Below are 22,316 nucleotides of genomic sequence, written 5' to 3'. Positions count from 1 at the left end.
CAGATTAGCCTGGAGTTCCTCATCAGTTTGCAGGGTGAGGTCCCTATGAAAAAATCACTCCCTGAACCATATTCAGAAACTTGTGAAGAGTCAAGACACAAGCATGAAGAGCTGGAGGTTGGGTGACAGAAGAAGCAGGAAGCCTGACCGCCTCTTACTAAGAGACTCCACTTCACCAAAATTGTCCTCAATATTCTCCATGGCTTCGTGGTGGTGAATGTGTCCCCATCCATCCTAGTGTAGGCAAGGTAGCAGGGATTGTTTCATCCCAAGACGGCAAGCATGGCCCTCCTGCCATAGTGTAGCTAGGGAAGGTAACACTGCTGGGTCATATGATGCAGCATTGAATGATCCTTCACCATTCAAAGTGACAGTTGTTTAAGAATTGCTAATTTTTGCAGTTAGATACACTTCATGCACCAAGCATCTGCCCTGATACACCCACTCCGATCTGAGACTATCCCCATGGGTACCACCAAGCCAAAGCAAGGGCTGCCACGCACAGCAAATATTGCCGGGAGTTCTGATACTCCAAGAAGACAAGCAACGACTCGTTGGCACACATGGGGAGGGAACAGCTCAGATATCAGTAATGTGATCCCTGTGTTTTCAGGGGGCTCAGCCAGATAGGTACATAACAGCCCAAACACACGGAATGGCTACATGTGCTGATGACCTAGCAGGGTGGAAGAGGGCTACAGTGGGAAAGGAAGAGGGGAAGGAATAGGGGAGAGGAATCCACACCACAGATGCTAGGGAAGGAGTTCTTCCCTGAACGGCTAACACTAAAAACAGAAAATTTACAAGTGGAGGTCAAACCTCAAGCATGGACCTAAATGCCAAAACGGATGAAGGAACAGGCAGAAGAAACAAAATTTCAAGCAATATAGGGAACCAGGTGGATAGGCAGGTCAAGATAAATCACAACACCGAGAGAGAGAGAAAGGAAGGGGCAACGGGGAAGGTGCGAGGATAGGGAGGGAGAGCAGGGTGAAGGAAAAGCAGCCACAGAAAGAAGAATGGGCTGCAACAGCTCAGCACCTTGTGTGCACCCCACACGAACTCATGAAAGAACCGTGAGCCTTTGGTGGGGGGATTTGGCGAACAGGGTGAGCAGCAATCTGTAGCTGTTTGCTGTGTTTGCTGATGAAGCCACATGTATGGTAAGGTGTTGGACAGTAGGAAGAGACAAAATGACTTTAAAAAATTTCCAGTTGGTGTGATGAATGGCAGCTAGCCCTAAATGTCGAAAAATATAAGTTAATGAGGATGCGTAGGAAGAACAAACCTGTAATATTCGGACACAGTATTACTAATGTCCTGTTTTACACAGTCAAGTAATTTAAATAGCTGAGCTTAACATTGCATAGCGATAATGAGGTGGAACGACCATGTGAAAACTGTGGCAGTGGAGGCAAATGGTCAGTCTGGTTTATTGAGATAATTTTAGGAAAGAGTGGTTCATTTGTAAAGGACACCACATATAGGACATTGATGCAACTACTATCTAGCATTTGGGATACATACCAGGTCAGATTGAAGGAAGACATGGAAGCAATTCAGAGGAAGGCTGCTAGATTTGTTACTGGTAGGGTCGAACAATATGCAAGTGTTACTCAAATGGGAATCCCTGGAGGGACAGCGACATTCTTTTCAAGAAACGCTATTGAAAAAATTTAGAGAACTGGCATTTGAAGCTGACTGCCAAACAATTCTACTGCCGCCAACATACATTGCACGCAAGTACCACAAAGATAAAATATAAGACATTAGGGCTCATAAATATTTTTCCCTTGCTCTATTTGCGATTAGAACAGGAGGGGAAATGGCAAGTAGTGGTACAGGGTACATCTACATTTACATGGATACTCCTGCAAATCACATTTAAGTGCCTGGGGGGTACCATCCCACACGCCCGTATTATGGCTTGCGGAGTTTCTATGTAGATGTAGGTGCAGAATGCTATTAAACTATCTGTACAGGGACGGCGCTTGTGGTGTTTAAGCACCCTGGGGGCATTCCTTGATAGCTGTGGCTGTATCTTCAGGCCACCATGGCACGGGTGGTTGTCGGGATGAGCCGGAGGAGTTGTGTAGCTTTGCTGCTGCAGCACGAATAATAGTATCTTGTACCAATTTGTCGATCACTAACTAACATATTGTGACAATGAAAGGGCCCACCTGGGGGTAGATGAACAGTACATACTGTCATACAAGCAGGTATGACACTGATGGCCACAGCCTCTAGTGCAGTGGTAAGGGGCACCTGCTCACTGAAAACAATCAACATTAACACAATTGGTACAGCAGTGTTTACAGTTTTTCAGAGCAGGAAGGTGTGTTGCTGTAAATCTTGTTTCCTCAATCACTATGCCAATTACCGAGTAAGTAGCCATTAAATGGCGGAGTTCGATCAAATGAGAATAGTAGCTGTTACAGTTCCAATGAAGGAGCTGTTTGAGTCAGGTCTGAGAAAGTGGTGAATGGACAATCTGGATGTAATTACTCCACTACCAGATAGTGGTCCATCTGAATGTGTGATCCATTGTCCGTGTGCATAGATTCTACAGTTGCAGGGCTGGGGAGCAGAACATCCAAAGCCTCAGAAAGTAGCTTATCATACCAAGTTCAATTTCTGTGAAGATTTCCCCATTTTATCTTCTGGGAGAGAATATGACAGTACTTTACTTTGGCCTGCAGCCTGTGGCAGCTGGTCCTTGTCTTGAGAAGAGCACACCTTCACATGTGTACTCACTGATGATGCCAGAGGATGACTAGGCATCTCTGGCTGCACTGATTGTGTGAGAAACACTGGTGCTATAAGTGCAGGGGATGAGGGAGCTGATGTTTCCTCCCCCAATGGTGGGGCACGCCCTGGCATACAACCAGGGCCAGATGTCGTGCGAGACCTTGTCATCGCATGAGGTGTGGAATATGCCAACAGTCGCAAAATTGGAGGCCATAATAGTTGCATGAAGTCTTTCAAACTTCTCCCTTGCTTCTTGGTAAGACAGGTGATCAAGTGTTTTATACTCTAATTTTCTTCTCCCTCTTTAACACGGAATTGTAGTGAACAAGGAGGGTGCGGTTCTGGACAGCTGACACATTGAGGGGCTTGGTCACAAGGGCTGCTCTCAAGGGACACCCGTCCAAGTGCCCTACATATAGCCTCATGAGAACAAGTGAACGGCATGTGTTCGAAACTTTAGCATTTGAAACACCTCACCGGAGGATGAAAGTAAGGCCCAACATCACACCTATAAACCATGATCTTAACTTTCCCAGGTAAAATGTTGATGTGAAGGCTAGAACAAAAGCTCCGCTGTCCACTATTATCCTTGGGTTCCTTCTGGATGTGGTAAACAAAATCGACTCCACACACCATGCCAAACTGATACACAGCTCTTCATCAGTTTGTAGCATTAGGTCCTGATGGAAAGTAACACCTTCAATTCTATTGAGCTTGTTGTGAGGAGAAATTGTGATCGCTATATCTCTTAACTTGATGCACGCCTGAAGTGTTTGTGATTGGTTGGCAAAAGAGGTTTTGATTAGCAAAGATCCATTTCTTATCTTCTCTGCTGCCACAGCTTCCCCAAACCGATCTTCAATATTTTAATGAAAAACATTGGCTTCATTGAAGTGAAAGAGCCACCGTCAGTGTGAGAAGAAACCAAGAACTCTGCAAACTGTCCCCTGCGATTTCTCCTTGCCTGGTTCTAGTCTTGAGGTATGGTCAATGATGGAAATGCTGCAGGATTGTAAACTTCTGCATTAAAATCACTGTTCGTGACTGATGAGACAGCCATGTTGGCACAGCTACTATGAAGTTTGATTTATTTCACTGAGGATCATCCACCCCGATGCCATTCACTCTGATCGGAGGCTCTCCCCATGTATAACCCCCCCCCCCCCCCCTCCCAAATGCAAAGGCCACCTGGCACAGTAGCTTTCGCACTGAGTCCCCGTACCCCGAAGTGGACAGGCATCTACTCCTTGGCTGACACAGGAAAGTCAAAGCTCAGGCACTGCAGTGCGATCCCTGCGTTGTCAGGGGGCTGCTACTGAGAGGATACATGACAACCTCATGACAGACTGTCTACTGCAGTTTATTTCAGATGCAGAGGTAGACCACTTGATTGGTAGGTACAAAAGGTAACAGCAGACAATGGAGAGGTGACACACCACAGTAAGGAGTCCTTCCCCAAATGGCCTGCACTTCGGTAAAATTTGGAAAAGTGAAGGTCAAACCCAAAGATGGGACCAGAATTTAAAATGCAAAATATGAGAAGGGGAAAAAGCATTAAAGAAGTGAAAAGCAAAAACCTTCAAAACTCTGAAGAATACTCACAAGACAAAGGTAAAAAACTTGACCTACTTAGACTTTTTAGTTGCTTTTTCTGACAGGCAAGGAAGGGCCATGGGTCCACTGCAGGGGGGAGGGATGAATGAATCAACAGAGCAAGTAATAGACTGGGTATAAGTGGGGTGATGGCAATGTGGTGTAATGAAATGCTGCAAGAGGTAAAAAAATAAATGACCTGGTAGGGTTGGTTGGTTTGTTTAAAAGAGGGGGAAAAAGACCAAACTACGAGGTCATCAGTCCCTTGTCCCTAATAAAACAATGCCACAAGTGTGAGAATAAAATAGACCAGACATATAACACAAAACGGAAAGAAAGGAAAGACCACTAGAACAAAGGAAAGGCAACAAACACTAAAAGGAACAAGAGAGGACAAGAGAACAGAGAGATGCAAGAAACAGTTAAAGAGAGTAAAACAAGGAAGCAGATTACAGTGGCTGGCCGAGCATGAAAACAAAAAGGAAAAGCCAGTCACCCTGCAACACATTAAAACTTTCACCCTAAAAGCACTAGAGTGGAGGACACCGAGGGACAAAGGACAGGTGCTAAAACTCACAGCGAATGATAAAACCCACCCTCACGGATGAAACGTAAAACCAAATCAGCCGACGTGGCGTTGTCTGCTAAAATCAATGATAACGAGTCCGGCAACCGTAGAGGAAGTCACAGGGCAGCCAAAGAAGGACATAGTAGGAGAATGTGGGCCACTGTCAATCGGGCACCACACCAACACTGAGGTGGGTCTTCAGGGTGCAGGAGATACCCGTGGGTCGCCCATGTGTGGCCAATGTGGAGCCTGCAGAAAACCACAGAGTCCCTGTGAGACACCCTCATCGAGGACTTCCACATGTTTGTGGTCCCCTTAATGGCTCGCAGTTTGTTGTGCATACTGAGATTTTGCCATTCCGTCTCCCAAAGCTGAAAAACCTTGTGGTGTAATAGCGATCACAGGTCAGTTGTGGGTATGCACATCTCCAGAAACGTTTTCCATGTAGCCTGTTCAGCCAGCCTGTCAGCAAGTTCATTTCCTGGGATTCCGACATGACCAGGGGTCCACTAGGAAACACCACTGAATGACTGGACCATTCCAGGGCATAGATGGACACACTTTGATGGATGCTACCAAAGGATGACGAGGTTAACACTAGTTTTCAGGCTGCTCAAGGAGTCAGTACATAAAAGAAAAGACTCTCCAGGGCGTGAACGGAGATACTGAAGTGCACGAGAAATGGCCACCAGCTCTGCAGTGAATACACTGCAGCCATCGGGTAAGGAATACTGTTCAATATGGCCACCGTACACGTAGGCAAAGCTAATGCGACCATCAGCCATCAAGCCGTTGGTGTAAATCACTTCAGAGCCCCAGAACACGTCAAGAATCAAGAGGAAGTGACAGCGAAGAGCCGCAGGATTAATTGAATCCTTAGGGCTATGTGAAAGGTCCAGACGAAGCTGCGACTGAGACGTACACCATGGAGGCGTACATGAACGGACCGCAAGTAGAGGTGGTGAAGGGAAGGACTCCAGTTCGGAGAGAAGGGACCGCACGCAAACTGCAATTGTTAGCCCCGACCTGCACTGGCGATAAGGGAGATGGACTGCTGCGAGCGGGAAGAGACGGTAATTCGGATGCTCACGATAACTACAAATGTGTGCTGCGTAACTGGCGAGCAGTTGCACACATCTGATCTGCAATGGAGGGACTAACCCCACAGTGGTGCACTGGGTTGAGTAAATGCAATGCTGAAGGTGCTGCCGAACCACAAACCACACTCCCATAGTCAATTTGGGATTGGACAAGGGCTCTGTAGAGCTGCAGCAGCGTAGAGCAATCTGCACCCCAATTTTTTTGTTACTCAGGCAACGGAGGGCATTGAATTGAGTGTCGAAAACCAATCCTAGGAATCGATATGTCTCCACTACAGTGAGTGGATTATCATTAAAGTAGAGCGCTGGTTCCGGATGAATGGTACAACGCTGACAGAAGTGCATGACACACAACTTTGCAGCTGAAAACTGGAAGCCATGTGATAGAGCCCATGACCATCTTGTGATGGCTCCCTGTAGGTGCCGCTCAGCAACACCAGTACTGGAGCAGTAGTATGAAATGCAGAAGTCTTCTGCATACAGAGAAGGTGAGACGGAGGGCCTGACGGCAGCTGCTAGACCGTTAATGGCCACTAAAAATAGAGAGAGACACTAAATACAGAGCCCTACAGGACTCCATTCTCCTGGGTATGGATGGATCTATGGGAGGCACCAACTTGGACATGGAAAGTACAGAGCAACACAAAGTTCCGGATAAAAATTGGGAGTGGGCCCCGGAAGCCCCACTCATACAATATAGCAAGGATATGGTGCTGCCAGGTCGTGTCGTATGCTTTACGTAAGTAAAGAAAGACGGCAACCATGTGTTGCTGTCTGGAAAAGGCTGCTCGAATGGCAGACTTGATAGACACAAGATTATCAGCAGTAGAGCGACCCTGACGGAAGCTGCCCTGATGTGGACCCAGTACGCCACGTGACTCCAGGACCCAACCCAACCCAACCCAACCGCAGACATACCTTATGTTCCAGCAGTTTACAAAGAACGTTGGTGAGGCTGATGGGCCGATTGCTATCCACATCAAGCGGGTTTTTATCGGGTTTGAGCACCAGAAAGATGGTGCTCTCCCGCCACTGCGATGGAAAGACACAATCTCACCATATCCGATTGAAGATGACGAGGAGATGTCGCTTGTAGTCAGATGAGAAACGTTTAATCACCTGGCTGTCGATCCGATCATGCCCGGGAGCTGTGTCGGGGCAATGTGCAAGGGCACTGAGGAGCTCCCACTCTGTAAATTGGGCGTTATAGGATTCACTGTGGCGTACAGTTAATGAGAGGACGTCCCCTTCCAGCCGCTGTTTGAGTGTGCGAAAGGCTGGGGGGGTAATTCTCTGAAGCAGAGGCTTGAGCAAAGTGCTCGGCAACTGTGTTTGCGTCGGTAGATAACACGCCATTTATGGTAACACCAGGGACACCTGTTGGGGTCTGGTACGTGAAAACACGTTTGATCTTTGCCCAGACTTGGGAAGGTGATGCATGGCAACCAATGGTTGAGACATATCTGTCCCAACACTCGTTTGATAAGGTAGCGAACACAGGCACTGAGTCGTTTAAAGGCTACGAGGTGCTCCAGGGAAGGGTGCAACTTGTGCTGCTGTAGAGCTATCCGACACTCCTTGATTCCTTTAGCGACTTCCGGCGACCACCAAGAAACTGCCTTTAGCCTCGGGCACCCTAAAGAGTGAGGGATAGAGTTTTCTGCTGTAGAAAATTTTTGTAGTCACCTGCTCAACCAGAACATCGATGTTACCATGTGGGAGAGATTCAACGGTGACACCAGAGGTGAAAGTTTCCCAGTCCGCCTTGTTTAAAGCCCATCTGGGCAGGCGTCCATGAGCCTGACACGGGGCAGTGGCAGGAAGATGGGGAAGTGGTCACTACCATAGGTCATCATGTGCTCTACAGTGGATAGATGGGAGTAGTCCTGGGCTGCAAATTGAAAATCAATCGCCGAGTAACTACCATGACCAACACTGAAATGAATGGCAGCCCCAGTATTTAAGAGGCAGAGGTCGAACTGAGACTATAACATTTCAACATCTCTCCATCAGCCAGTAAGCCATCCAAGAAAGGGTTATGGGTTTTAAAATCTCCCAAAAGTAGGAAAGGTTTAGGAAGTTGATCGATCAGCGCATTTAATACATTCAGGGATACTGTACCATCTGGAGGAAGATATACATTGCATACAAGTAGTTCCCAAGTCGCCCTTATCCTGACAGCCACAGCTTCATGGTGGTGCCAGAACTGTTGTAGCAGCGGTGTAAGACAATGTCATACGCACAGGATGCAAGCGTTCAAATTTTCTCTTAGCCTCAGTGTAGGCCAGTCACTCCAGGGTCTTTTATTCCACAATTTTCCTTTCTTTCTGGAGAATCCTGCAGTCTGGCAGGCAAGGCAAATGGTGCTCTCTGCAGTTGACACAGATGGGAGGCGGGGCACATGGAATATTGGGATGTGACTGGCATCCACAATCTCTGCATGTTACGCTGGAAAAACAGTGGGAAGACATATGGCCGAACTACCAGCACTTAAAGCACCACATTGGGGAAGGGATACAGGGCTTTACATCACAGCGATAGACCATCACCTTGACCTTCTCGGGCAATGTGTCACTCAAAGGCCAGTGGCAACCTGATTATCCCTCAGACCCTGGTGGACATGCCGGACATAATTTACGCCTCTGCACTTTAAATTGGTGCGCAGCTCATCGTCAGACTGGAACAGAAGGTCCCTGTGGAATATAATATCCTGAACAATATTTAGGCTCTTATGGGGAGTGATAGTAACAAACATCCCCAGTTTGTCACAAGTGATTAACTCCCCTGACTGGGCAAAGGATGCTGTTTTGATCAAGAATGACCCAGATCTCATTTTGGACAAGCCCTCCACATCCCCAAACTTGTCCCCTAAATGCTCAACAAAAAACTGAGGCTTCATCGTCATGAAAGATTCCCCATCAGCTCTCGAACATACAAGGTACCGGGTTGAATAAGATCCACTGCCATCCTTAGCCTGACATTCCTCCCATGGTGTGGCCAGGGAGGGGAATGATTTGGGGTCGTACTTCTGTGTCTTACTTCTGTGCGTTGAATTGAGCTCTTTATCACTTAGAGACTACTGGTGTTTCACAACCAGCAAGAGATGATGGACTAAGCTTCATCACGTGCCATCCACTCTGATGCCACACACTCCAACCAGGGGGCCTCCCCAGGGGTGCCACCCAGCCACAGCAAAGGCCACCTGACAGGATGTCCATTGGCAGGAGTCCCGATGCCCCAGGGGGATGGGCATCTACCCCTTGGCATACGTGGGGAGTTAACGGCGCAGGCATCAGCAGATCCTGTGTGGTCGGGGGCTACAACTAACAGGGTACATGGCAGCCCCACCCCAACTGACTGGCTACCGTGCTGGATATCAGGTGCAAAGAAGTCAATGGTCATCGTCGACGCATAAAGCGACACTACACAGTGCATGGTGGGAAACGCACCCAGGAAGGCGTCCTCGCCCGAGAGATGGAGAATGGGCTAGACTGCAATGCAACGAGAAAGTGGGCTAAAGATCTCAATGCATGGTGGGCACAATGCACCATGTAAGGCGCCCTTCCCCAATTGGCTCACTCTTCGGGAAAATTTTGAAGAATGGGGGTCAAACCCTACAGGGGACCATTACATAAAGGCTAGAACGTGTGGAAGTCCTTTTAGTCACCTCTTACGACAGGCAGGAATACCTCGGGCCTATTGTAAGCCCCAGACCCGCAGGGGAACAGGGTAAGCTTACCAAAGGCTTGTGACAAGCTACTTAACTGGGCTAAAAGTAAACCCGAAAGATATCCAGAGGGAAACTCAGGAAATTTGAATGAAGTATGGCAGCCACAGTTGTTGAAAAATGACCATCCTGAACGAAATGGGGCTAGAAGATACTGAGCAGCTGTATGAAAATCAACTATGAAATCTATTTTTCATAATAGCAACTCATCGCTCCATAAAAAATATCTGCAGATGAATTCACTGAATCTGGCAGAAATACCTGGCACAGTCCTAAGATGTAAGAAATGCACAGCAAAGTTGTAAATGCCTGAGCCAGGATTTGCATGCATAAATTGACGATTTCTAACTGCAACAAGCTCACATAATTGCAATGAAGTACCTGCAATATATGCTGAAGGACACAAGACGACAGTTAACCTATTTATAAAGTGTGGGGATCAAAAGACCATATTCACATATTACATCAAAATGTGAACCACTGTTACCCACACAATATTTTAAGAGATATGTGGTCACCAAAATAACTCACCAGAAGTTGGGACAGCAGTTCCTGTTAAATGAAGGATTTTTCTCCATACTACAGAAACAACTTTTAGAGCTAACTGTGTACAGCATTTGATCTTAGATTGACACAGAAAGTCACCTCCGATCAAGCTGAACTCTGAAAACTGCACTGCATAAATTTTAATCAGCTATCACCACGAAGTTCTGTCATCTTTGATTGGCAAAATACCATTAATCAAGTCAAGTCCAACTACAATTATCAGTTGACAACCTAGTGCCATTAGATAACAGTACTTTTATTTTGCACAAATACAATTTAAAAGTAAATAATAATGAAGTTGTCATTAACGCAAAGAAAGGATATGTGAATACCCACCCTCACACTGCTGATTTTTTTTTTAGCTGTGTAAAGTTAGGTTAAGAAACTGTCATGTTAGTAATGAGTTTTTTTTTTTTTTTTTTTTTTTTTTTTTTTTTTTTTTTTTTTTGTGGTTTTCGGGCGCACAACGTCAATGGTCATTAGCGCCCTGACTACTCTAAGAATGCACCGCGAGGCAAAAGTTGACAACAACAACTAAAAGGGAAAACACAATAAAAGACAGACTGACAGGCATAAGATTAAAAAACATCATCAAATGTCCTTAGCGAGGTTTGTCAAATTGATAAAACAAAGAACACGAGCAGCTGCTCGTGGGTCATCCGCTAAAATGGCATCTAAAGTATTAGGCAGGTTAAGATCGAGGCGCAGTGTGGTAAGATCTGGACAGGACATTAAAATATGTCTAACCGTCAGCAAGTGCCCACATGGGCAGAACGGCGCCGGCGCAGCCGTCAGCAGATGGCGATGGCTGAACCGGCAGTGTCCAATTCTTAACCTTGCTAAAACGACCTCCTCCCGCCGAGAAGGGCGTGAGGAGGACGTCCAAGCCACGGGAAGAGGTTTTAAGGCCCGAAGCTTGTTGTCGGTAAGTGCAGCCCAATCGGCATGCCACAGCGACACAACGCGCCGACAAATGACCCTGCTAAAATCGGACGAAGGGACACAACAAGAAGCTGTCCGAGGCTGGAGGACCGCAGCCTTGGCCGCGGCATCTGCAGCTTCGTTCCCAGGGATACCGACATGGCCAGGAACCCACATAAAGCTAACCGGCGTACCGACGTCCACCAGCTGCTGAAGAGAGCGTTGGATCCGGTGTACGAAAGGGTGAACCGGGTACGGATCACTGAGGCTCTGGATGGCGCTCAGGGAATCTGAGCAGATGACATAAGCAGAATGTCGGTGGCGGCAAATGTAAAGAACAGCCTGGTAGAGGGCAAAGAGCTCAGCTGTGAAGACCGAACAATGGCCATGGAGCCGGTATTGGAAACTTTGTGCCCCGACAATAAAGGAACACCCGACCCCGTCATTGGTCTTAGAGCCATCTGTATAAATGAAAGTCATGTTGTTGAACTTCGAACGAAGTTCCAAAAAACGGGAGTGGTAGACCGAACCGGGGGTGACCTCTTTTGGGAGCGAGCTGAGGTCGAGGTGAACGCGGACCTGAGCCTGGAGCCAAGGTGGCGTGCGGCTCTCGCCCACTCGAAAGGTTGCAGGGAGTGAAAAATGAAGGTGTTGAAGGAGGCGACGAAAGCGAACTCCAGGGGGTAGCAAGGCAGAGACATACAACCCGTATTGAAGGTCAAGAGAGTCGTCAAAAAAGGAACGATAAGACGGATGGTCGGGCATTGACAGTAGCCGACAGGCATACCGACAAAGCAGTATATCGCGCCGGTAGGTGAGTGGCAATTCGCCAGCGTCAGCATGAAGACTCTCTACGGGACTGGTATAAAATGCTCCGATCGCAAGTCGTAAACCCCGATGTTGTATGGAGTTGAGGCGGCGTAAGATGGATGGCCGTGCAGAGGAGTATACGAAGCTCCCATAATCCAGCTTGGAGCGGACGATCAACCGATATAGACGAAGTAGGACGGTTCGATCCGCTCCCCACGACAGACCACTGAGAACACGGAGGACATTTAAAGAACGGGTACAACGGGCGGCCAAATATGACACATGTGGAGACCAGCTAAGTTTCCTGTCAAAGGTAAGGCCTAAAAATTTGATTGTCTCCACGAGTGGGAGAGCAACGGGACCGAGTCGTAAGGACGGTGGGAGAAACTCTTTGTAGCGCCAGAAGTTAATACAGACCGTCTTCTCGGCAGAAAAACGGAAGCCATTGGCGACACTCCAGGAGTAAAGACGGTCAAGAGAACGCTGAAGACAGCGCTCCAGGACACGTGGACACTGCGCGCTGCAATAGATGGTAAAATCGTCCACGAAAAGGGAGCCTGATACATCAGCTGGGAGGCAATCCATTATTGGATTGATCGCGATGGCGAAGAGAGCGACGCTCAAAACTGAGCCCTGTGGCACCCCATTCTCCTGGCGAAAGGTGTCGGACAGGACAGAACCCACACGTACCCGAAACTGTCGATCCATTAAAAAGGAACAAATAAAAAGAGGGAGGCGACCGCGAAGGCCCCATGTATGCATGGTGCGGAGAATGCCCGCCCTCCAACAGGTGTCGTAAGCCTTCTCCAAATCAAAGAACACAGCCGCGGTTGGGCGCTTCCGCAAGAAGTTATTCATAATGAAGGTCGACAAGGTAACCAGATGGTCAACAGCAGAGCGGCGCCTTCGAAATCCACATTGTACATTGGTAAGTAGGCGTCGAGACTCGAGCAGCCAAACCAATCGAGAGTTAACCATTCGCTCCATCACTTTACAGACACAGCTGGTAAGCGAGATAGGTCGATAACTGGAAGGCAAGTGCTTGTCCTTCCCCGGCTTAGGAATCGGGACAACAATAGACTCGCGCCAGCATGCGGGAACACATCCCTCAATCCAGATGCGATTGTATGTACGAAGAAGAAAACCTTTACCCGCAGGAGAAAGGTTCTTCAGCATCTGAATATGAATAGAATCAGGCCCTGGAGCGGAGGACCGTGATCGGCCAAGTGCGGTTTCGAGTTCCCGCATGGTGAATGGGGCATTATAACTTTCACAATTCGAGGAGCGGAAGTCAGGTGGCCTAGCCTCCTCTGCCTGTTTGCGGGGGAGGAAGGCAGGGTGGTAATGAGCGGAGCTCGAAACCTCGGCGAAAAAGCGGCCGAAGGCATTGGAGACAGCCTCAGGGGCCACAAGGACTTCATTCGCGACCTTCAAGCCAGAAACTGGGGAGTGGACCTTAGTGCCAGATAGCCGGCGCAGGCTACCCCAGACAACAGAAGAAGGAGTAGAACTGTTGAAGGTGCTTGTGAAAGCAGCCCAGCTGGCTTTCTTGCTTTCTTTAATAATACGACGACACTGAGCACGTAATCGTTTATAATTAATACAATTCGCCACTGTAGGGTGGCGTTTAAAGGTGCGTAAAGCACGTCGACGAGCACGTAAAGCGTCTCTACATGCTGCGGTCCACCAGGGGACCGGTACGCGACGTGGAGAAGAAGTAGGGTGAGGGATGGAATATTCAGCAGCAGCGAGAATGACTTCCGTGAGGTGTGCGACCTGACGATCGCAGCTTGTGAAGGTTTGATCCTGAAAGGTCGCCCTGGAAGAGAAGAGCCCCCAGTCTGCCTTGGAGATGGTCCAACGAGAGGAGCACGGAGAGGGAGTATGCTGCAGGAGATGGATAACACACGGGAAGTGGTCGCTCGAATATGTATCAGCAAGTGCATACCACTCAAACCGGCGTGCAAGTTGGGGAGTACATATAGAGAGGTCTAAATGGGAATAGGTATGAGATGTGTCCGAAAGAAAAGTAGGGGCGCCAGTATTGAGGCAGACAAGATCGAGCTGGTTGAAAAGGTCTGCTAACAAGGAGCCCCTCGGGCAGGATGCTGGAGAGCCCCAAAGAGGATGGTGGGCATTGAAGTCTCCAGTTAACAAAAATGGTGCAGGTAGCTGAGCAATAAGTTGCGTCATGTCTGCCCTGGTAACGGCAGATGACGATGGAGCGTAAACGGTACAAAAGGAAAACGTAAAAGTGGGGAGAGTAATGCGGATGGCAACTGCCTGCAGGCCGGTGTGCAACGTGATGGGATCGTAGTAAATATCATCCCGGACCAGCAACATAACCCCTCCATGAGCTGGGATACCTACCACAGGGGGTAGGTCAAAACGCACAGAGGTGTAGTGTGCCAAGGCAAGTTGATCGCATGGGCGTAGCTTCGTTTCCTGGAGGGCTACGACGAGCGGACGATGCAAGCGGAGCAGCAACTTCAAGTCCTCTCGGTTGGAGCGAATGCTGCGAATATTCCAGTTAATAAGTGCCATCGTAAGAAAAGGAAGATGAGAGAAGGGGTCACCTCGAAGGCCGCTTAGGGCCTGGCTTCGAGCGAGCACTGCCGCCGCTAGCAGGAGGCGGACAGTCATCGTCCATGGGGTCTATAGGGTCATCGGCCATCTCGGGAGGATGGCCGGGAGGGGGAGCTTCCTCCGCCGGTGAACGGCCAGATGTTCGGCTACCAGCGGTGCGGCCAGGCGAAACGGATGACGGCCTGGGGCGGCAACCGCTGGGTGGCGCAGGAGAAGAAAGGCGCCGCGGCGGAGAAGGAGAACTGTGCTTCCTATGCGCCTTTTTAGAAGGACGTTTGGTGGAAGTACCGGTCGAAGGCTGGGAGGTCGAGGGACGGAGGAAGTCTGCACGGGATGGTTCCTTCTTGAAGGCCCGTGCATCTGACTTCGGGGTCTTCGACTGAGCAGAAGCTGAGGAAGTGGCTGGTGTCTGTGGGGTGATGGGAGGAAGAGGAGACGTCGACCGGGCGATCTTAGCACTGGCCGAACGGACGACCGTGGTGCTGAAGGTCAGATCGCATGTCTGGGTTGCTACCTCCCGGGTAGTCCGAGGAGAGGCGAGGACAGTGCTGTATTTCCCCGCTGGGAGCAGCGTGGGCTTCCTACTAGCCAATAGCTTGCGAGCAGCCGAGGTGGACACTTTCTCTTTGACTCGAATTTCCTGGATACAGCGTTCTTCCTTATAGACAGGACAGTCGCGGGAGGATGCGGCATGGCCACCCTGACAGTTCACACAACGAGGAGACGGAGGTGGACAGTCACCCTCATGGGCATCCCTGCCACAAGTGACACATTTAGCCGCATTGGAGCAAGACTGTCGAGTGTGATTGAAACGCTGACACTGGTAGCAGCGCGTAGGTGTCGGGACATAGGGGCGAACAGAAATAACCTCGTAGCCCGCCTTGATGCGCGATGGCAGCTTAACACTATCGAAGGTTAAGAAAAGTGTCCGGGTCGGTACAAGGTCATTGTTGACCTTTTTCATGACCCGATGGACAGCCGTTACGCCCTGCTCAGCGAGGAAAGATTGAAGCTCCTCGTCAGTCAATCCGTCGAGAGAGCTACTATAGACTACACCACGAGACGAATTCAAAGTTCGGTGGGCCTCCACCCGGACAGGGAACGTGTACAGGAGTGTGGCCCGAAGCAGTTTTTGTGCCTGAAAGGCACTCTCAGTTTCTAGTAATAAGGTACCGTTACGCAACCTGGTACAAGATTTGACAGATCCGGCTATGGCATCTACGCCCTTCTGGATAACGAAAGGGTTGACAGAGGAAAAATCCTTTCCGTCCTCAGATCGAGAAACTACGAGGAACTGTGGGGCAGGCGGTAGTACTTTTGTCACTGTTGGCTGGTCACGTTTCTGTTTGTGGGTCAAAGTCGAAAGCGATGGAGTAGAATCCATTGCGGAGGAATCCCCCATGATTGCCAGCGTCTCCGATGGCGCGCTCCTTCCTTGTGGGGACCCTCTCAGAGGGCACTCCCGCCTTAGGTGAATGTTTACACCTCAGGTCACACCTCCCGAGAAACAGACGGAGGGACCAATCGGCATGGTCAGAAGGTATCAGCTCAGGCAATCACCCCTCCCCGGGCCTGGCCTTTACCAGGGGGTACGCGCGTGCCTTACATGTCTACCCAGGGCGGGGACTTACGCGTTACCCCGTCACCGGCTACGCGTGCGAACGCGTGGGTCGGCCTTCAGACACGCACAGGGAGGAAGGAAGAAGAGGAAAAAGAAGAGAGAGGGAGAAAGAGGACAGACTGTCTCAAACGCCGAGGCGGAGACCAGAGAAGGCAAGGAGAAGAAGGCAATGAGAAAGCAAGGAGAAGGAGGCAATGAGAAGGCAAGGAGAAGTCAAGGGAAAGAGTAAGGAAGACAGTGAAGTAGAGAAGAGCAAAGAAAGGAACCAACAAAAGGAAGGAAGAAACGAGAAGTGAAAAACCAAAAAGACCACGATTATAGGTCGTGAAACCGTCCGTCTCCGGACGCAGGCGCTAACTACCCCCGTGAGGGGGATGGACTCCTTTTAGTCGCCTCGTACGACAGGCAGGAATACCTCGGGCCTATTCTTACCCCGGACCCGCAGGGGTATAGTAATGAGTGTAGGTAGTAACTGATCTAAGTCTTTGAGGCATCCCTAAATGTGGTTAGTTTAATGCATCTATCAGACACTTTAGTGGCAGCGTAAGAAACAAATTCGAAATATTTTCATTGAAAAGAAAATGAAGTGATAGAGGGCCATTAACAACACAATGGACCAACTGTAGATAGCAGTCATGTTCACAGGAAGTATGCTTGCTTGTGTGAATGTATGTGTGTCTTTTCTGAAAAAGGCTTTGGCTGAAAGCTCAATGTGTAGTAACAATCTTTTCGTTGTGCTTGCATGCAACTGAACATGTCATCTTTATGATGAGTAGCTACCTATCCTTTTCATAATATCCCAACCTTGACTTTCCGTTTGACCTCTCACAAAAATGTTCTCTAGGCTTAAATAACGGTAACTACACAATTCACAATAAATTTTAAACTATAAAACAAGTGCTTAACCCTTCTGTTGCTACAGATTTGCTTGCCACAGGTCACGCCGAGTGCATCATCATTACGGCCTAAGCCAACTACCTACGGTGGGGCCCTTCGTCTGTGACCCCTCACTGCCTGCTGTGCTACCTGTGCTGGATTCCTGGCCGTGTGCTGAATATTTTGGTTGGAGCTAGTGAGAAATGGTGTAGGATCAGTAGTACAGCCACAGTCTCCAGTTCGCCTGTGCTCTGAGTGCAATTACAATAAATCATTTACAAACGTTTCACACAGGGTAACTAATTCCTTTCTGGAGCACACTTCTGACACAGCTGAACCAGTTTCAAGTACATAAAATGTATTGTTTTCTGGCAAACATCAAAGCCAGGTAGCTCTTTTCCTTTTTTAATACAAATTCCTCCCTTCGCATCAGAATAATTTGATCACATAGCAAAATGAGGAATCTGCATAATTTTACTGTCTATGCTGTGTATTTGCTACAACCACAAAAAACATACTGCTGCATATGACGAATCAAGCCTGCCTGCCAGCCTAATACTTCAATGAAAAGATGCTTTGAACTCTTTAAGCTAATATATGAACGCACGAGCTATCAGAGAGATGCGCCAGTAATCACAGCATGGTCACTTAACAGAAAAGGCATTGTTAGTGAAGCTTTATGACCCTATCACCATAAGAAGGGCATTCGATTCAGTGAAGGTACTGTGATAAATATTGCTGTGAAGAAAGTGATCAGGAAGTTTAAAGACATAGCTTGATTAGACGACTGGCCCCATAGTGGGCAATCAGACAAGTGTTAACTACTATTTTGACAGTTCAAAAAGAAATTGAGACAAGCGGGTTCGCCTCCACATGGTGAAGTCAGCGATTGTCAAGTCTCATATCACACCAGCATTCCGTACATTGCTGTTTGGAGAGCACTAAGATGTATGCTCCAATGCTATGCGTACAAAATCCAGTGTCATGAACTGTTACCCACCAATTTTGTGGCATGGAGAGCATTTACAGTGTGGGTAGTTCAAAAATGAGAGAATCAAACAACTGGTTGCCTAACATGTTGTCGACCAACGAAGCCCTTTTCACCCTCCAAGGGTCTGTCAGCACCCACAACTGCAGAATTAAGGCAACCTAATATCTCAGAATAGTCCCGGAAATCCTATTGCATGACAAAGGCATTTCAGAAATACTTTTGCCAATTTTAAAACCATCTTCATCAATTTCAGAACCAAACTCTTCAAGCAGCTACCGAAGTTGAGTCGCTCTGTCCCCTACTTTACAACAAACTTTTGCGATCAGGAGAATCATGGAAGATCACTAGAACAATGGTTGTTCAGGAAATGATCATACCTGTAATGTGTTTTTCAAGTCATGTGGAGCTTTGTGGAAGCAGGATCATCCTCCAACAGCTCTTCGGAGTACTAAAAGATCGAACAATTATCTTTTCACTGCTCAGAAATAATGTATCGTGAAATAACAATCAGAAAATGCCCATAATTTCTACACGCAGTGACCAAAATGTGTTGATATGTGTAATCACTGGGGTATGGTGGGATAAAGAGAATTTTAAGCTTACACACATCTTCCTCACAATGACTTTGCTTGTACATGTCCATACACTGGTCACAGAGAAGGAATTTGGCCACTGGAAGTGTCATTAGCAGGAGGTTCGAGCCAGAGTGGGCCCAAACACCAAGCAGTACTCAAGTGCCTTTGACACTCGTGGGTTGCAATAGGCAGAGAAGGAAACTAATAACAGTGTGTCACTGCACACTATTAGTAAGTCGTTGAAAACCAGACATAGCAGTTTTGGATCACTGTTCCTGACAATCAACATCACGAGACTGATGTGACAATGCCAGTATCCTGAGACTAAGATTGGCACTTTAGAGTGACTAGTAATTTTCAATTTTAAACCCCAGTGAATAGTGATAACAGCAATTTCCCTGTAACAGTGCTGTGTATTGGAGTAGACTGCATGTGGTAAACTCATTACTGAGAAAATGTGGTGCACAAATTGGCAACTTGCTCTAATTATTTAAAAATGTAAAATTTTGCACTTCACCAAACGAAAGAAACTTAGTATCCTATGACTGTAGTATCAATGAGTCAATGTTGGAATCAGCTAACTCATACAAATACCTGGGTGGAAAACTTTGTAGCGATATGAGATGGAATCACATAGATTCGGTTATGGGTAAAGCAGGTGGCAGACTTCAGTTTATTGGTAGAATTCTGGGGAAGTAATTAGTTACACAGGACATTGCTTACACAACACTCATGTGTCCAGTTCTAGAATATTGCTCAAGCTTGTGGGACCCATACCTGATAGGACTAACAGAGGATATTTAACATACATAAAGGGTGGCAGCAGCACGAACAGTCGCAGGTTTGTTTAACCCATGGGAGAGTGTCACAGAGATCCTGAGGGAACTGAACTGAAAGATAGTTTAAGATAGACGTAAACTATACCGATGAAAACTCGGGAAGTTTCAAGAACTAGCTTTTAATTATGACTCTAGGAATATACTACAACCCCCTCCATATCACTCACTCAGGGATTGTGAGGATAAGATTAGAATAACTGCTGCATGCTCAGGGGCATTTAAACAATTATCCTTCCCATGCTCCACACGTGAACAAAACAGGAAGGAACACTAATAAATGGTACAATGGGGTATACCTTTGCACCTCATGGTGGTTTGCAGAGTATAGATGTAGACATAGAACACAATAACTGGGGATAGGTTGCCTATTAAAATATTCCTTCAGGCAAACCTGAATATCAAACATGAACTGTGTGTGTATGTGCAAGTGAGCTGGGAGGAGGAGATGGACGGATAGAAATGGGAGGTAGAAGTGGACACAGGGGGAGGAGATGTGTGTAATATTTATAACGTGTACTTGAGTGAAGCCACAGAGAAGGACTAGAAGAACTAAATAAAATTTCATTCCTTTGGAAGATTTACTCATCTCAATCAACAGCCAATTGCGTAGCAACAGGCCACAAGCCTAGTATTCTTTTCTTTGAAGGTATCTCATTTTAATGCTGACAGTAAACAGTCCGAGCACTGAAATAATTTGCTTTCGATTCTATATTATTGTGAGGAGTTTGTCACTTTGTGTGCAGTATTTCAGTGTTTTTTCAACAGTATCTTTCATAGCAAGTTTCAGTGGTTTGAAAGTTATTTTTTGTTCTGCTTAATTCATTTAAAAATAAATATGTGCAGATAAATTTTATATGTATTGTCATGTTCAAGGTCATTTCAATGTCACAATAATCGCAATACATTTTATCATATCAAGAATGTTCTGACAAAATTACTAAGCAAAGTGAGTCAAGCAGGCTGAATTCAACAACCACTGGAAATATTTGCATCAGCCGATAGGCTGCAGGATTATGTAGCTAATCGAGTTGTCAGTACAACTGCAAATTGTGTGCACCACAACTATAATCTTGGTATTTTAGTCCAAGTGGACTAGGAATCTTATCTGAAAATTCTCCAAATTCATTTCATTATTAGGCCAGTGTAAATATCTAATTCTGTGAAACCATGTTATTCTCAACAGAGAAAATTCTTCAGAGGAAGTTAAATTCTAGTTGCCCAAGAGTTTTACAGACCACTGCTTATCCCAATATTCCTAAATTAACATCTAGATAACGTCAAAAGTTCCATGAGGCTTTTCACAGACAATGCTGCTGTGTACAGAGAAGTCAACACTGGAAAATTGTAGCAAAATGCAGAAAGACTCACTGAGAATCGACACTTGTGTAGGGAGTGGCAGCAACCAACTTCTGACATAAATGTATTATATTGCAAATACATAGAAAGATCTGGTGATTCCTGCCAGGTGGCAATGCCTTCACACTGTGACATTTCGACAAGTAACATACTCATCTTCTGGCGAAGTACCGAGACTTTGCCGATACCAGTCCCTTTATACCTGCGGCGCACCCCCAAGACCTGGCCGCGGGAGGCTGTATCCAGAGGGGTTGGCAGGCAGGGTGGAGGGGGAAGTGGGTGCGCCGTGCGTGTCTCCGTCACAGCATTCCAGTCACATCTCGCGAGCTGGACGGTTCTTTGTGTGTTCATGGCGTATTTCGAGATTCCAGGCCATGCTAAGTTGATAACCGTCGTCCCTATTCACAAGATTCTCGAAGACCCATATTTCTATCGATTCTTTACTTATGCTGCCGCCCCAACAGCTCCCGGCTCGGCACAGCAACCTGGTGTTCTCTAAATCAAAGGTGTGTTTTCTTTGATACTATGTTCAGCTATAACAGGTTGTTCTGTCTGTCCAAGTTGGACGCGTCTGATGTGTTCCCCACACCTTTTCGAGATGCAGTGCTGCGTTTGTCCAATGTACTGTACACCACTCTCACAGGCAATGCTATATATGCCAGGTGTGTTGAGTTTGAGTGGGTCTTTAGCTGAGCCCAATAGCTCTTTTGTCTTCGGTGGTGGTCGGAAGACAGTATTTACTTTCGATTTTCTCAGCAGCCTCCCACTTTTGACTGACAGGGGGCCCCAATATACCCAGGAAGGCACGTCGTCGTCGACACCCATTTTTACGAAATACCTCTCTTAGGTGGTGTAATTTGTCTGAGGCTTTCTTTGTCGCAAATGACACAAGCCCTATGTACAAAGGTGGTCAGTACTTACTGGCGTTAACCCTTTCGTGGGCAAAATTATCGAGTAGTTTTTTTTTAATGAATGGAGAGCAGATAGTAGTTAACAGATAAATATACCTATCATACAGAATATCAAATTTGCTCCAACTGTGAAAGTGAGGTCACACAACAAGGTGGGAAGTATTCTTCCCACTGCCCTGCCTTGGAGTCAAATGACAAAAACAACTTTTTCAATATATGTCATATTTGATAAATTTACTTCTCTTGTTACAATGATTGTTCACAAGTACTTGCCATGAAATTTTCTGAAACATGGGTCTATGCAAAGTGGTATTTGACAATATGTACAAACATAGCAAGTGCCCTTTTCCGCAGCTTTGGTACTACAATGACAGCACGTCCAGTAGCTTTCTCCTAAAATGGGTTGATGCTCATCTACAGCCACATGAAGAAAATCTTCAGGTACTTTACCCCTTTTTGCCAGAAAGACAGGTTTTTGTCCATGCCTTTTTGGGATGAGAAGCCAGCAATCAATTGTCTGGCTAGATGGATCCTGTATGTGAGCTGAC

General features: G+C 47.1%; 1 protein-coding gene across 1 annotated transcript in view; it reads right to left on the bottom strand.

Moving 5' to 3' along the window:
- LOC124711237 (ubiquitin-conjugating enzyme E2 G1-like) overlaps window positions 1–22,316 on the bottom strand; it is a 61,137-nt gene that overhangs the window by 30,011 nt on the left and 8,810 nt on the right. The gene's annotated exons all lie outside the window — the stretch shown is intronic.

Source organism: Schistocerca piceifrons, chromosome 8 (assembly GCF_021461385.2).
Source record: "Schistocerca piceifrons isolate TAMUIC-IGC-003096 chromosome 8, iqSchPice1.1, whole genome shotgun sequence".
In the NCBI taxonomy this organism is placed as follows: domain Eukaryota; kingdom Metazoa; phylum Arthropoda; class Insecta; order Orthoptera; family Acrididae; genus Schistocerca; species Schistocerca piceifrons.
Note: the sequence above shows the minus strand (reverse complement) of the source record. Positions and strands in the feature narration are given on the sequence as shown.